Raw genomic sequence first — 13293 nt, 5'->3', positions numbered from 1 at the left:
TCCAACCAAGTCCCACATTTCGAGATGTTATAATGGGGGGGGAAGACATTTCCTTGGCCTTTGACCCACTTTCCCTAGCAGGAGTTTTGTTTTCGGAATGCCTTGTGAAAATTGGCTTACATGGGTCACCATAGCCAACATAGCAACTTTTCTGGGGTGATCAGTGAGACTTTATCTTATCACCTTTAGAGGCACTACCTCCTAGGGAAGGCTTACATGGGTCACCATAGCCAACATAACAACTTTTCTGGGGTGATCAGTGAGACTTTATCTTATCCCCTTTAGAGGCACTACCTCCTAGGGAAGGCTTAGTGCACATGCCTTACCGACTCTACCCAATATGTGGAGAGATCTCTCCCCACTCCATGGGGAGCCAAAATAAGTAGTAAAAGGAGGGTGAGAAGTCTCTATTTGCCACTTCAAAAGTTTGAGCCAAAATAAGCAATAAAAGAAGGGTAAGAAGTCTCTATTTGCCACTCAAAAGATTGAGCCCAAATTTACTTCACAACGACTGTTACATCATGAATATGGCTTCGTTTATCCACTTGCTTGAAATATAGCTTTAATAAAGGGCATGGATATAGTCTCTCCCTCTCCCTCTTTGTCTCAAGCACTCAAGATCGCTTCTTTCCAAGATCTCTTCTCTTCTTTTTCAAGTTCTCTTCTCTTCCACTTTAAAAAGGAGGGTGATAAGTCTAAATTTGCGACTTTAATAAGTAGTAAAAGGAGGGTGAGGAGGTGAGAAGTCTCTATCTGCTACTTCAAAAGCTTGAGCCCAAATTTACGTCACAACGATTGTTACATCATGAATATGGCTTCATTTGTGCACCTGCTTGAAACATAGCTTCAATAAAGCGCTTCCTCCCAAGCTCTCTTCTCTTCTTTTCAACCACCTCTCCTCTTCTCTTTTAATGCTTCTCTCACACTAGCAAGATCTCTTGCTCGCTTAAGCTCTCAAACATCAATGGTCTAAAGAGATTCCAAACAATAGTTTCTCCTTTGCACACTTGACCTCATGGTTGGAACATGACAACATTCATGCATAGACCACTTCTCCCAGCACACTCCTTGAAGGCTTCACGACAGTGGTACACTTGAGTAATCGAACCCACATGTTTGAAGTCCCATTAGCCATAAAGAGGAAAGCCTTGAGGGTTGCACCAATGACCTCTAAAGGTCCATATAGTTTATCATCCACCCATGAATAGCTTCACTTGATGTGTAGGAATTCTCATGTCACCCTTAGCATGTAGCTTAAATTTTTGTGCTTGTGGTCATGAGCTACCTCTCCACTCAGATATGCTAAATCCAGTACATGGACCCTCCCCTTATGAAAACACCATTGACATGTCCCAAAAATTGACTTCTGTAAAGTAAAAAGGTTAAAAGTTGTTAGACACACAACCTTCCTTGTAGTGTACACCCGCCGTGGTAGGTATACAATGTACACAACCTCCCTTGTAGGTATGCAATGTATAGTAGTGTACAACCATGGTAGGTATGCAATGTACATCATTGTTTGATGCTCTCGGAGTTCAATAAGGCATTTACTCCTCCTCAAGACAAACCATACACACATTAACTGGACCAATCTCTTTATACATGTGTACTATCCACATACATAAAAATCACATGACAGCATGGCCTAGATTCATTTCCAGTTATCCCAATTACAAGAGTAGAAGCAGCTTGATAGGGAAACTAGTCTAAGAATCCATTAGCAAAAGTTGAGGCATTGTAGAGCTTCATTGAAAAGGCAAAAGATCTATGAGGAGGAGGTAGAAGATATGGAGGGGAAGGTCTTAGAAGGAGGGAAGCCAAACATGATGTATGGGCAAGCAACGTGGGCACTCGTAGCTCTGGTGATAGAGGAGGAGGGAAGGTCTTAGAAGGAGGGAAGCCAAACATGATGTATGGGCAAGCAACGTGGGCACTCGTAGCTCTGGTGATAGAGGAGTAGGGAAATGCGAGGGTAGGGTAAAGGAGGCAGGGGCACAGACTGTTGAGGAGGCCAAGGGGTGTATGCACATACCATCTTTGCTTGGGCCTTGAATGCACCTTGGCTAGTCAAGGTACTCTTGGTGGGTTACCCACTTTTTCTTAGTGCTATGCCAAATGGTTGGTTGCCATGTCTTTGCTTGGCCTTCAAATCTACCTTTTCTTGGCCCTCGAATCTACCTTGGCTATAGCCAGGGTACTTTTTGGTGGGTACCCACTCTTTCTTAGTGATTTCCCTGAGGTTGAGGCTTGGGGGGTGGTGGTCTTCGTGTTTGTTGATGAGGTTTTAATCTCCATAATGATTTGAGAGGATAATCGACTTGGCAAGGCAAGAGTGTTGTGTAGTGTTAGAGATTACCTTAAGTGGCCTTCATTTTTGTCGGGGAGATTTTGGATCTCCATAATGGTTTGAGGCTATCAACACGTCAAGGTTATATATTGTTAGAGGCTACCTAAGGTGGTGGCTTGTAAGTGTTGTAAGTGGAGGACAAGGCTTGGGATGTTGATAGGTTTGGTGTGCCCTCACCAAGGGTACCATAACCATTCTTGGAGTGTTGTACTCCTTAGCTGTTGGCAATGCAATCTATGGACACAATCTATTCCCTTCCAAAGGATGATTTTCTCTCTCATTGTACCTATGAGGGCACATAAACTTGCATAACACATATTTTTATCCAATAAGACACCCCACTTCAAAATAACCAACAATCATGGATTGGGAATTATTTATACCACAATAATGGTTGCACAGATGGTGTGAGGGGCAAGTGGCCTAACAAGGTCTACATCTCCCAAGATAAAACATTGTGGGCTAGCCCTGTGTCCACAAAGGCTAGGATGCTACTAGATGGGCTTCGTAGTGGGAAACTCTAGCTCAAGGTGATAAGCAGGTTCCACGTGTGTTTCTATTTCAGTCGCGCACACCATGAAGATCGGTTGTGTGGATAGAGATTTGTGTGCTTGGGGATCTACAACCTCTTTAGGCATTTTTCTTTCAACTAGGCTTGTTGAAATGAGTGATGCTAGAGTGCCAAGTCACCTAGTCAAAGTTATCCACATGAGCTATCAAAGCCTAGTTATACCTCCCTCATATAACATGGGTCACTTTCAATCAATGGAATCAAGCAAGCTCTCAAGCCTTTGTATGAGTGCAAGTCTTAATCTTGTAACCTAATTGTCCTTGAGTCTAAAGCTTAATTAGTTTAGTTTATTCATCACATGATTGTTCTTAGGTATCACCCACCCTAGCTTATCTTAGTACTAATTCCATGTAATTAGTATAGGATTAATTCACTCTCACTATCACCATGATTGTTCTTATGTATCACCCACCCTAGCTTAGCTTAGTAATAATCACATGTAATTAGTATAGGATTAATTCACTCTCACTATCACCATCTCCATGGGAGCTTGGATCAAGTTCTAACATGGTATTAGAGCTATAGCTTAGAATTCATCTCTCTTGCTCCCTATAGCTTAGAATTCATCTCTCTCAGCTCACATTGCATTAATCTCAACTTACTAGCCATTTTTCACTCACATAATCCCAACCTTATCTTCTACCCAAGAGAGAGACTGAGATTGCAGAGCCTTATTCTCCTCACCCTCTTAACCATTCAGCCTCTCAAGACGTCTAATCCTACCTCACATAGTTTGAAGTCGCTATTAGATCACAAAGGGGATGCTACACTAAGCATGAAATGGGAGGTTATTTTCATCCCATCCAGCCATATAAATGTTGTTCCAAGATTTTGTGGAAGAGTGTCTATGGTTTTGCCAAGATATGGACCCAATCCTCAGAGTCGTCAAGCTCTTTGTTGAGAGGTTTGTAGTCTTAGTTCTCATCTTCAGTTTTGCAACATTCAGCCTCTCAAGACGTCTAATCCTACCTCACATAGTTTGAAGTCGCTATTAGATCACAAAGGGGATGCTACACTAAGCATGAAATGGGAGGTTATTTTCATCCCATCCAGCCATATAAATGTTGTTCCAAGATTTTGTGGAAGAGTGTCTATGGTTTTGCCAAGATATGGACCCAATCCTCAGAGTCGTCAAGCTCTTTGTTGAGAGGTTTGTAGTCTTAGTTCTCATCTTCAGTTTTGCAACATTTACACATGTTTACCAAAGCGGTTTGAATAGTTGTGTTAGATGCATTGGCGAGAATGCCTCAACCCATGGGACGAATCTTCCCTATCTTCAAGTTTATCTTCAAGGACTAGTTTCCTTTATGTATATAAATGTGATTGGTTTTGTGTTAGATGCATTGGTGAGAATGCCTCAACCCATGGGACGAGTCTTCCCTATCTTCAAGTTTATCTTCAAGGACTAGTTTCCTTTATGTATATAAATGTCTACGAGCGGTAGTCTTCCCCATGCCTCTAAGAAATATGTTAACACTAGCACCACTGATCCCGGAGACCATAAGGCATTTGTACACAAGAAGTAACACATGGCATTCGTTAATCGCTTTTGGAATAGTGTCCCAGCTTGTTCATGGAAACTTTTGGTTATGTTTTGGTTTTTGTTATAGAGGGAGGATGCACATGGCTTGTCCTCCTCTTCCTATGGTTCACCTATATGGGCTCTTAAGTTCCCATTCATCTAGTTGAATAAGTCTCTCCAACGTTGTGATTTTTCTTACAAAAGAGGACTTATAAAGCTTGGACTTCCAAGGACAAGAAGACTGTGGGGCATGTTATGTCCCACAGGCAATAATTGCATTCATTATGTTCATACTCACCCTAAGGACTTGCCAATGTGTAAGGTATGTACACTAATCCTTCCTTAGAAGGCGGTGCTTCTAAAGGGGATGAGATAAAGTCATCGCCAAGTTTCTCAGTGAGAAAATTTTGTGCTGGCTATGATGACCCATGTAAGGCTAAGTTTCACCTCCCACTAAATCCTTCCTCACTACATCTTAGTAATTTGGGGCTTGGTTGGATTGGTTCCAGAGGCATATTGGTTTTGTTACATTCTCTTAAGAATGGATACAGGTTTGTCTAAGGCTTGTGGCAAAATCTCTAAGGCTCCCTTAATGGTTCTATGATTGGCTTTGGGATAGGGTTTAAGATACACCCAAGCAAGGTTAGTGGTTCGTACTTGACCACTTGCTCTAGCACTGGCTCTAATTCAGCTAGTATCTTGCTCACAAGCTCTTAGTCTTGTTTGATTCTCTCTTTCTCCAGCATGAGGTTACTAGGGTACTTAAGTCTGTTCGGAAGGTTTTGTAGTCATAGGTTTCTTTTCCTTTAGGAAGATAAGTTTTGAGCAGGAGATTGCTTGTTATCTCCGCTAACAAGGGAGGTGTATTTGGAGCTCTCATCCCAAACCACTTTCAATGGTAAAATGACATTGTTGCCCTTAACAATTGATTGTGCATTACATTCTCATGTGCGCTTTGAAGTCTTATTATTTTGGACCTCTAGTTCTAGTTTTTTAAGGGCAACTATAACCTTTAGGGATTGCGCCTCTGGCCCTTTGGTTGATTTCTTTGAATTTGAAGCCTCTTGGATGTTCCTTTGGCATTAAGGGGGGATATGTGAATAAGTCCTCCTTCTATGTGTAACAAGTTAAGGCTCATCGAAGTGTTATAGGGTGATGGTCACCACTCTATTGTGATAATCCTTGTAAGCATGGCCGAACCTATAATTGTAGCATGTGCCTATTATTGAGGTCTCTTGCTCTTTGTTGCACCATGGCTTAAAATAGAGAGGTATAGTCTATGGGTGAAGCTTATTCAAGGACCTATTGTTGCTTCTCATATGGTTCTTATTGGTCATAAGATCCATAGTCTATGGGTGAAGCTTATTCAAGGACCTATTGTTGCTTCTCATATGGTTCTTATTGGTCATAAGATCCATAGTCTATGGGTGAAGCTTATTCAAGGACCTTTTATTGCTTCTCATATGGGTCTTATTGGTCATAAGACTCATAGCTCTCTTGTTCCTAGTTTTCTCTCTCTACGGATAGAGTTCATCGAGTATTGTTGTACTAGTGTGTGGTTCTTAGAGAAACTGGTTGGGATGGTAGTACTACCGAAGGTGGATATGGCAATTGGGGGCGGTCTATACATACCTCTCGTGAGACAAAGGGTTTTGATAGGTAGGCAACACCGGAGCTTGTGCAAGTGGTGGGACTAGCAATGCCAATGATTGCTTAGGTGTGGGAAGTATTTGTAGTGGTGTGACAGTGTCCACCTTGCTAGGTTTCCTTGGTAATAACAATGAGCTATGCGATGGTTTTTGTGGTATTGGAAATGAGCACACAATTGTTGTTATCTAGGATTTAGCATTGGACACTCTGTACTTGTATGATTTTGACAGAAAATTTATGTATCAAACCATATCTCTTCATGTAGGAACAATTGTGAGTGTCTTACTTGAGGTGCTCAGTGGGGCTGGCCTTGAGGTTACCCTTGGGGCCGGCCCTACTACTATTGGCCTAAATGGTTTAGCAGATTATCTACTAGCTTGTCCATGCTCATGTCCTTAACTAGGACTCTAGATGGTGCAATTTGGGCACCCTTGGTTGCTTGCCCATGACAATGAGGCTTTGGATGATATGTCCCCTCTCTTGGTTTGGGTGGACGACTTCTATATCCTTATCTTACAAATTACCTACCAGCTCTATTACCATGGTAGCAACACTCAACGAATATGTAGTGCCTAGAATTATAGAGATGGTGGTTGTGAAGCATCTTACTCTTAAGATTGCAATCATAAATCAATGGTGGTTGTGAAGCATCTTACTCTTAAGATTGCAATCATAAATCAATGAGTAATAAATCATCTAGTCTTTTGTGGGTGTTGCATCTCATGTGAAGATACTTGGTTCTAGCAATGGAATCCCGCATTATTTCTGCATCAACTTGGTTGAGGTTATATAAATGTGCAATCGAGCTCTATTTGGCTTCATTGGGCAAGAATCCCATAATGAAAGTATATCTTAAGACCCCATCTGCCTTTTCAAGTGAGTTTAGTAAACCATTGACTTGCTTTGTCTTTAATACAAAGTCCAAATGAACACATATTGGTGGGATTATCAATTTGTCCCATGGTCTTGCAAAGTCATATAGAGGTTCATGTGTGCAGGTTCATGCTTCTAGACTCACCTCTCTAGGCTCATATGTCTAGGTTTATGCCTCTAGGTTCACGCATGTAGGTTCACGTATCTAGGTTCACACCTCTAGTCTCATATCTGTAGGCTCACGTCTTTTTTTTATGAACTTGACTCATATATTTTCCTTTTTTATAAAATAAGCCTACCAAAGGTACAAAAATCTAGGAATTAAGCATATGATAGAGTGACAAGGTCACATCTATAGACTCATATACGTTTTTTTTCAATGAAATAAGTTAAGCATATGATAGATGTGACAAGGTCACATCTATAGGCTCATATCTTTTTTTGTATGAACTTGGCTCATATATATTTTTTTCAATGAAATAAGTTTACCTAGGGTAGAAAAATCTAGGAACTAGGCTTATAATAGGGTTGGTGTGCACTTATTAAGGTAATAATTATACTTTAATATCCTAATAATTATGAAGAAAAAGAAATTTCCGTGGAATTAGCTAATACGAATCGTATGATAGGAAAATCTTCCAAGGACATGAGTCTTTTTATAGTAGTAATAAATGGTATGTACATGTTAGGTATGCCTACCTCTATACTCGCATTTCCACGCTCATGTTTATAGGCTCATAGATTCAAACTCAGGTCACATTTCCAAACTCATTGTTCGTGTGTCCAAGCTCAGGTCTATAGGCTCATGTGTTCAGACTCATGTCTTTTTGCATGGGATAGTGCTTGTAGGTCCATCACTCGGATAGTCTAATTGTTATAAAAAACCCATAAGTCCAACATAAAATTATACTAAGGCCAAACCCAAATCCGCTTCCACTTACAACTAGGCCCTTGCAAGTTTTTGGTGTGCATTCAACCCCTTCACTCACATCCTTTTGCCGCCAGTATACTTAGGAACATAGACCTGAATAATACTTCCTACCTTGTGATCCATCTGACACTCATCTAGGCACCCATGCCTTTTGTCAAATCACACCCAATAGTTTCAACCGCACAAGGCACTTTGACATTGGATCCCATTCTTGTATGTAGCATCCATGCCTCCATGCCAATACTTTGCATGGCTGCCTCAATCTAGTTATCTTATCTTGTTTTATCTTCTTCATTGAGTCTTGTTCTTGATAATCGTTCTTACTTAGCCCTCGTTCCATCCCCATGAATCACAATTTTAGGATATGCACACTCATAAGGGTACTCACAAGGGTACTAGCCTTCTATCTGCATACATCACATATGGATTTCATAAAGATGCTCATCAGGGAATTCTCAAGGGTGCTAGCCTTCCATTTGCATACATCACACATGGACTTCATGAAGATGCTCATCAGGGAATCCTCCATCTTGTCCAATCAAATGGGCATCCTAATCGTGGTCTATAAAACTGTCTTCATGCACCCAAATGGAGATCTTCAACAAAGTGATGATTCAGTCAACCATGCTCTACACCTCCCTCCAAGGCACAAAACGTACTTACATCCGTGCTAATCAACTGAGGTAGAGATGCCCAAAAGGTTAAAGCAACACCATATGCCCAAGATTGACATTGTTTGAAAATTTAAAATTTCACCCCAAGCTACGGGGAAGCTCCATAATTCTTCCCTTCTTTCTACTGACATTGCATGATTTAAGCAAGCGATTTACCAATGTACCTGCTGCGAGACTGGGTGACCTTGTGGGGCATAAGCCTGGTCCATGGTATAACCCATTGTTGCCTCCAAACCTTCCTCACATCAGCAAACCTTTTGTGGTCCCATCTTTGACCACAACAACCAGTGATCCACACTGTCTCTATCCTAACTTCTAGTGCCAGCACAAAATTTACTGAGCTAAAGAGGCCTCCTAGCTCCATTATAGTGGGCATAACTACAAATGGAGCATAACCATGCTAGTTATGCCTCAAACAGTGTACCAATCTTGACTCCCCTAAAAAAGGGATGTCAAGAAAATGTTGAAAAAGGTAGCAAAGAGAGTCGAAGAAAGCAATTGAGTTAGATAAGTCTTCGCGTGGAGAAGTGCACACACACGAGCACAACTTTCACCATTTGCCCATATACGTTACCTGCATATTTCACTATGGGTAGCATATTTTTTTCACTTCACGACACATATAAACACATGCATCTACAACTAACCTTGTTAATACCAACCCTTTAGGTACATCTTAGGATGGGGGAATCGTGGTGGGACCAAGCCTGGCCCATAGGATGATCCATCGCGACTAGAGAACCCTTAACCTTACATGTACCTCCAATGAGATTCCATGCATGTATCCTCTACTTCAACTCCAATTTATCACCAACACAACCTTGCCCGGATGTTTTTGCCACAAATAAGCCTCATCTCCTAACATCATGCTGCAAGATCTAGACATACTCTCATATCGTGCCATGAAGATCATCCAAACCACTATCTACCCATGAAAACCATTTCATGGTGGTCATGGTGCTCATTCTATCAATCACAAGGTACACATCGCTTCTACCAACTAGCTCATAATGAAGGATACATTCCACTTTCACAACCAACATAGGCCTATCATGAAGAACCTCTATATCGCCTATCACTTTTTCCATGCCGCCTCTGCATGTTGCCATAATGAATACCCTGAGCTTCCCACCACTTTGCCTTGCATCTAGTTGTTGCTGCTATGGATCGGTCCTAATCTATACCACTTAACCTCGGCTACTACCAACCTCGTGGAATATCCTAGACCATCCACACCTTTCCACCCTGGCATTAGCTTTGTTGTCGATTTGGGTGGGTGTGAGGATGTGGTTATCATTAGGAGGGGGTATGTTAACCATTCTATAGGTTAACATGGTTTCACCCATGTGACTAACCATAAGACGCTTTGCCATCTTACTCGCACAAACAAGCACTTACCCTTTGTAAGATGGTGCTAGAATATATAAAGCAACATTACCATATGCTTAATATCAAATAGGAAAAGTTTACACACTTCATGTCATTTGTATATAAATCATAACAATATATAATCATTTGTATATGTGTCATTTTTAACAATAAACAATACATACTTATTCCCTTGCAATAATGTACTTGTGAGATCCCTTTATTCCCTCTTCTTTCTTACTTGTATACTATTGGGATTCTTACATGCCCAACCTTCAAGAGAAGAAGATCTACAAACTGATGTGATTAAGAGGATGATATTCCTCAGCCAAATAGGGCGGGATGACCCATCCTTAAGGGAAGAAGATCTACAAACTGATGACTTGCACTTGTCTGGAAGTTTGGGAGATAAACTGAATCCCTAGGAGTACAACCCAACTCCCACAATGAGCTATCTCACCCCACCAACCACTCCACCCTTTCCAAACCCACATCCCATCCATCAATCCTTATGCATCATCCTCCATGGGAGTACCTGCTTCATCCACAATTCAATCCTCTGTCTTGAAGATTCTCCCTCAACTTAACCTTCTCATCACCTGCATCCATGAGGGGCCCTGATCCTCAAATCATCCTCAAATAATTCTAGAGGGGTTGGATCTTAATGAGGAACTAGATCATAAAAAAAGGGATCAACTTTTATTACATTTACGGACCCACACCGCTCTCACCGCTGCCACCACAGAGATGTATCTCCGAACAAAAAACTTTTACAGACCCACACCACTCATCACCACAGAGAGGCGGCTCCAAACAAAAAATTTCAATGATCCTCTTCTACACCAATGTTCCTCGCACTCTATGACTTCCACTTTTCTTTTTGGAGTACTGCTTGTATCATGCTCCTTAAAAATGATCTTTCGTGGCCTCCTAGCATACTTGTGGTCTCGTATATGTGCGTTATTCTCTGGTCGATGTGTGGCCTCATCATCAATATCAATGACCACAATGTGGTTGGTCTCTTGTGACGTGCACTTTCTTCATCGGTGAGAGGGGTAGGCGCCTTATACATGGGTGTTCCTTCAGTTGCCTGATTAACTGTTCGGACCACTTGGGATGGACTTGTAGACAATCATTCTGCCGTTTCTTCCGATATCTCATCATCCCCATCCTTGAGGAGGTGCTAACAGTGGAGACAAGTAAAGAATTCATGGTCTTCAATTTTCTCCTCACCACCATGGAGATGCGGCATTCCGAATGAGTGATTTTAATAGATCTCTACTACACCAAGGTTTCCCAACCTAACTATAGTGGCCGCATGCCGTTTATTCCCAGCAACTCATCATCCTCATCCTTGAACGAGTGGGGACAAGCAAAGAATTCTTGGTCCTTAACCTCAATGAATGCCCAAATGCTTGCCAGCAGATAAATCTCTACTACATATTCAAATTAATACATACTTACATGGCACAGAGTGGTCACCTTCAAATACTCACCTTTAATAGATATCGGGTTTTGGAAACCCTACACTTACCTTAGGCTATACGTGCCCAATGTTCTACCATGTCATTTCCATGCTAGAAGCTATGCATATACTTTATTCCACTCACTTGAAATTAACTTGCATAGGCAAAAGGGGCCTTAATGGCATGATATTACATGCTCACTAAGGGCCTTGTTTTACTTCCACAAGTGTTTTGGAAACCCTACACTTACCTTAGGCCATACGTGCCCAATGTTCAACCTTTAAAATAGATATTGGGTTTTGGAAACCCTACACTTACCTTAGGCCATATGTGCCCAATGTTCTACCATGTCACTCACTTGAAATTAACTTCCATAGGCATTCCACAAGGCTCTATTATATTAGACTTGGGTGTTGGAAATGGTACATGGCCATGGCATTATTGTATGCGATGGAGGGGGATGATTTTTTAATTAAGCTAAGAGTCACTTTAACTAGGCTACAACCCAAGTATATAAATGTGCTAAGAGTCACTTAAATAGGCTACAACCCATGTACCAATATTGGTACACATCATATATTACTACTTTGGAAAAAATTAAAATATTCAAAACCTATTGAGGGTGGAAAAAGGAAGGTTGCCAAAATCTATATGGGAAAACTATAGATCTCTCAAAAGAATTTAGAAAAAGAAAACTTGCCATGGCTGTATAAAAATCTAACCAAAAATTCATGTTGTGCAAGGAGGGTAACTTCTATGCGGTGGGAAGCAAATTAAAAAAAGGTTATTGAGGAGCATGGGTTATTCCATGAAATGGGAAGAAAAAAGTCATGCTGCAAGGAGGGTCACTTCCATGTATGCTGATGACGTTCCACACTTTTGTCACCTTACAACCATGGGACTTTAACTGGTGATCTAGCCTTGAGAGTACAATGCTACCTTTCCACTACTCCAAATGTCTTTTAGTATATAGAAGTTTTAACATAAGGGACAATTTCCTACCAATCCATGAGAAGAAAAAAGTCATGCTCCAAGGAGTGTCACTTCCATGCAATGGGAAGCAGAAGTCATGCTACAGGGAGGGTAGGTTCCATGCAATGGGAAGCCCTCCTCAAGGGAGGGTAGCTTCCATGCAATGGAAAGTAGAAAAAACAATGGTCATTAAGGCGCATGGGTTATCCCATTATCCTCAAGGGATTTTTTAGCCTCATTCACATGATTTTATGTACATGTTTTGGGAATTCATCAAATAGATGAGCATGAACAAGACATAAGATACTGGAGTAAATGAGCACTGCAAGCATGGTATATCATAGGCATAAGAGGCCAAAAAAAGCCCTCCAAGAGGGTGGGATATCCCATGCTTCTCTCTCAAGGGCTTTTTTTGCTTCTATGACATAGAAATGAGGATAGGAAAGCTCAATGGGGAAGGCCATGTTAGCATTGTGTGGATGTCATAAGTAGTGCTAAAATGGCATAACCTTGCTAAAATAGTTGACATGGAACTTTAAAAAAATAAGGATTGAAGGGGTGCATTGGCACTGAAATGGTGGCCTTGGTAAAGACCCAAAGGGAAAAATGTCATTGAGCAGCACCCCCCCCACCACAGGCACATGATCTCTTCCATTAAAGACATTTTTGCCTATGTCACATAGCACCCAAATATAGTGACCTATGAGCATCATGTGGTTTGTTTGTGTAGATAAACACTTGTGGAAGCGTAGATAAACACTTGTGGAAGTATAGGTAAAAACAAGACCCTTAGGGAGCATGGAATATCGTGCATGCTCGATTAAGGCCTTTTTTGACTATGCAAGTTGATTTCAAGTGAGTGGAATACAGTATGGGCATAGCTTCTAGCAAGAAAATAACATGGTAGAATATTGGGCAC

Source organism: Cibotium barometz, chromosome 4, assembly GCF_041138505.1.
Source record: "Cibotium barometz isolate CiBa-2024 chromosome 4, ASM4113850v1, whole genome shotgun sequence".
Taxonomy (NCBI): Eukaryota; Viridiplantae; Streptophyta; class Polypodiopsida; order Cyatheales; family Cibotiaceae; genus Cibotium; species Cibotium barometz.
This window is presented reverse-complemented; position numbering follows the sequence as displayed.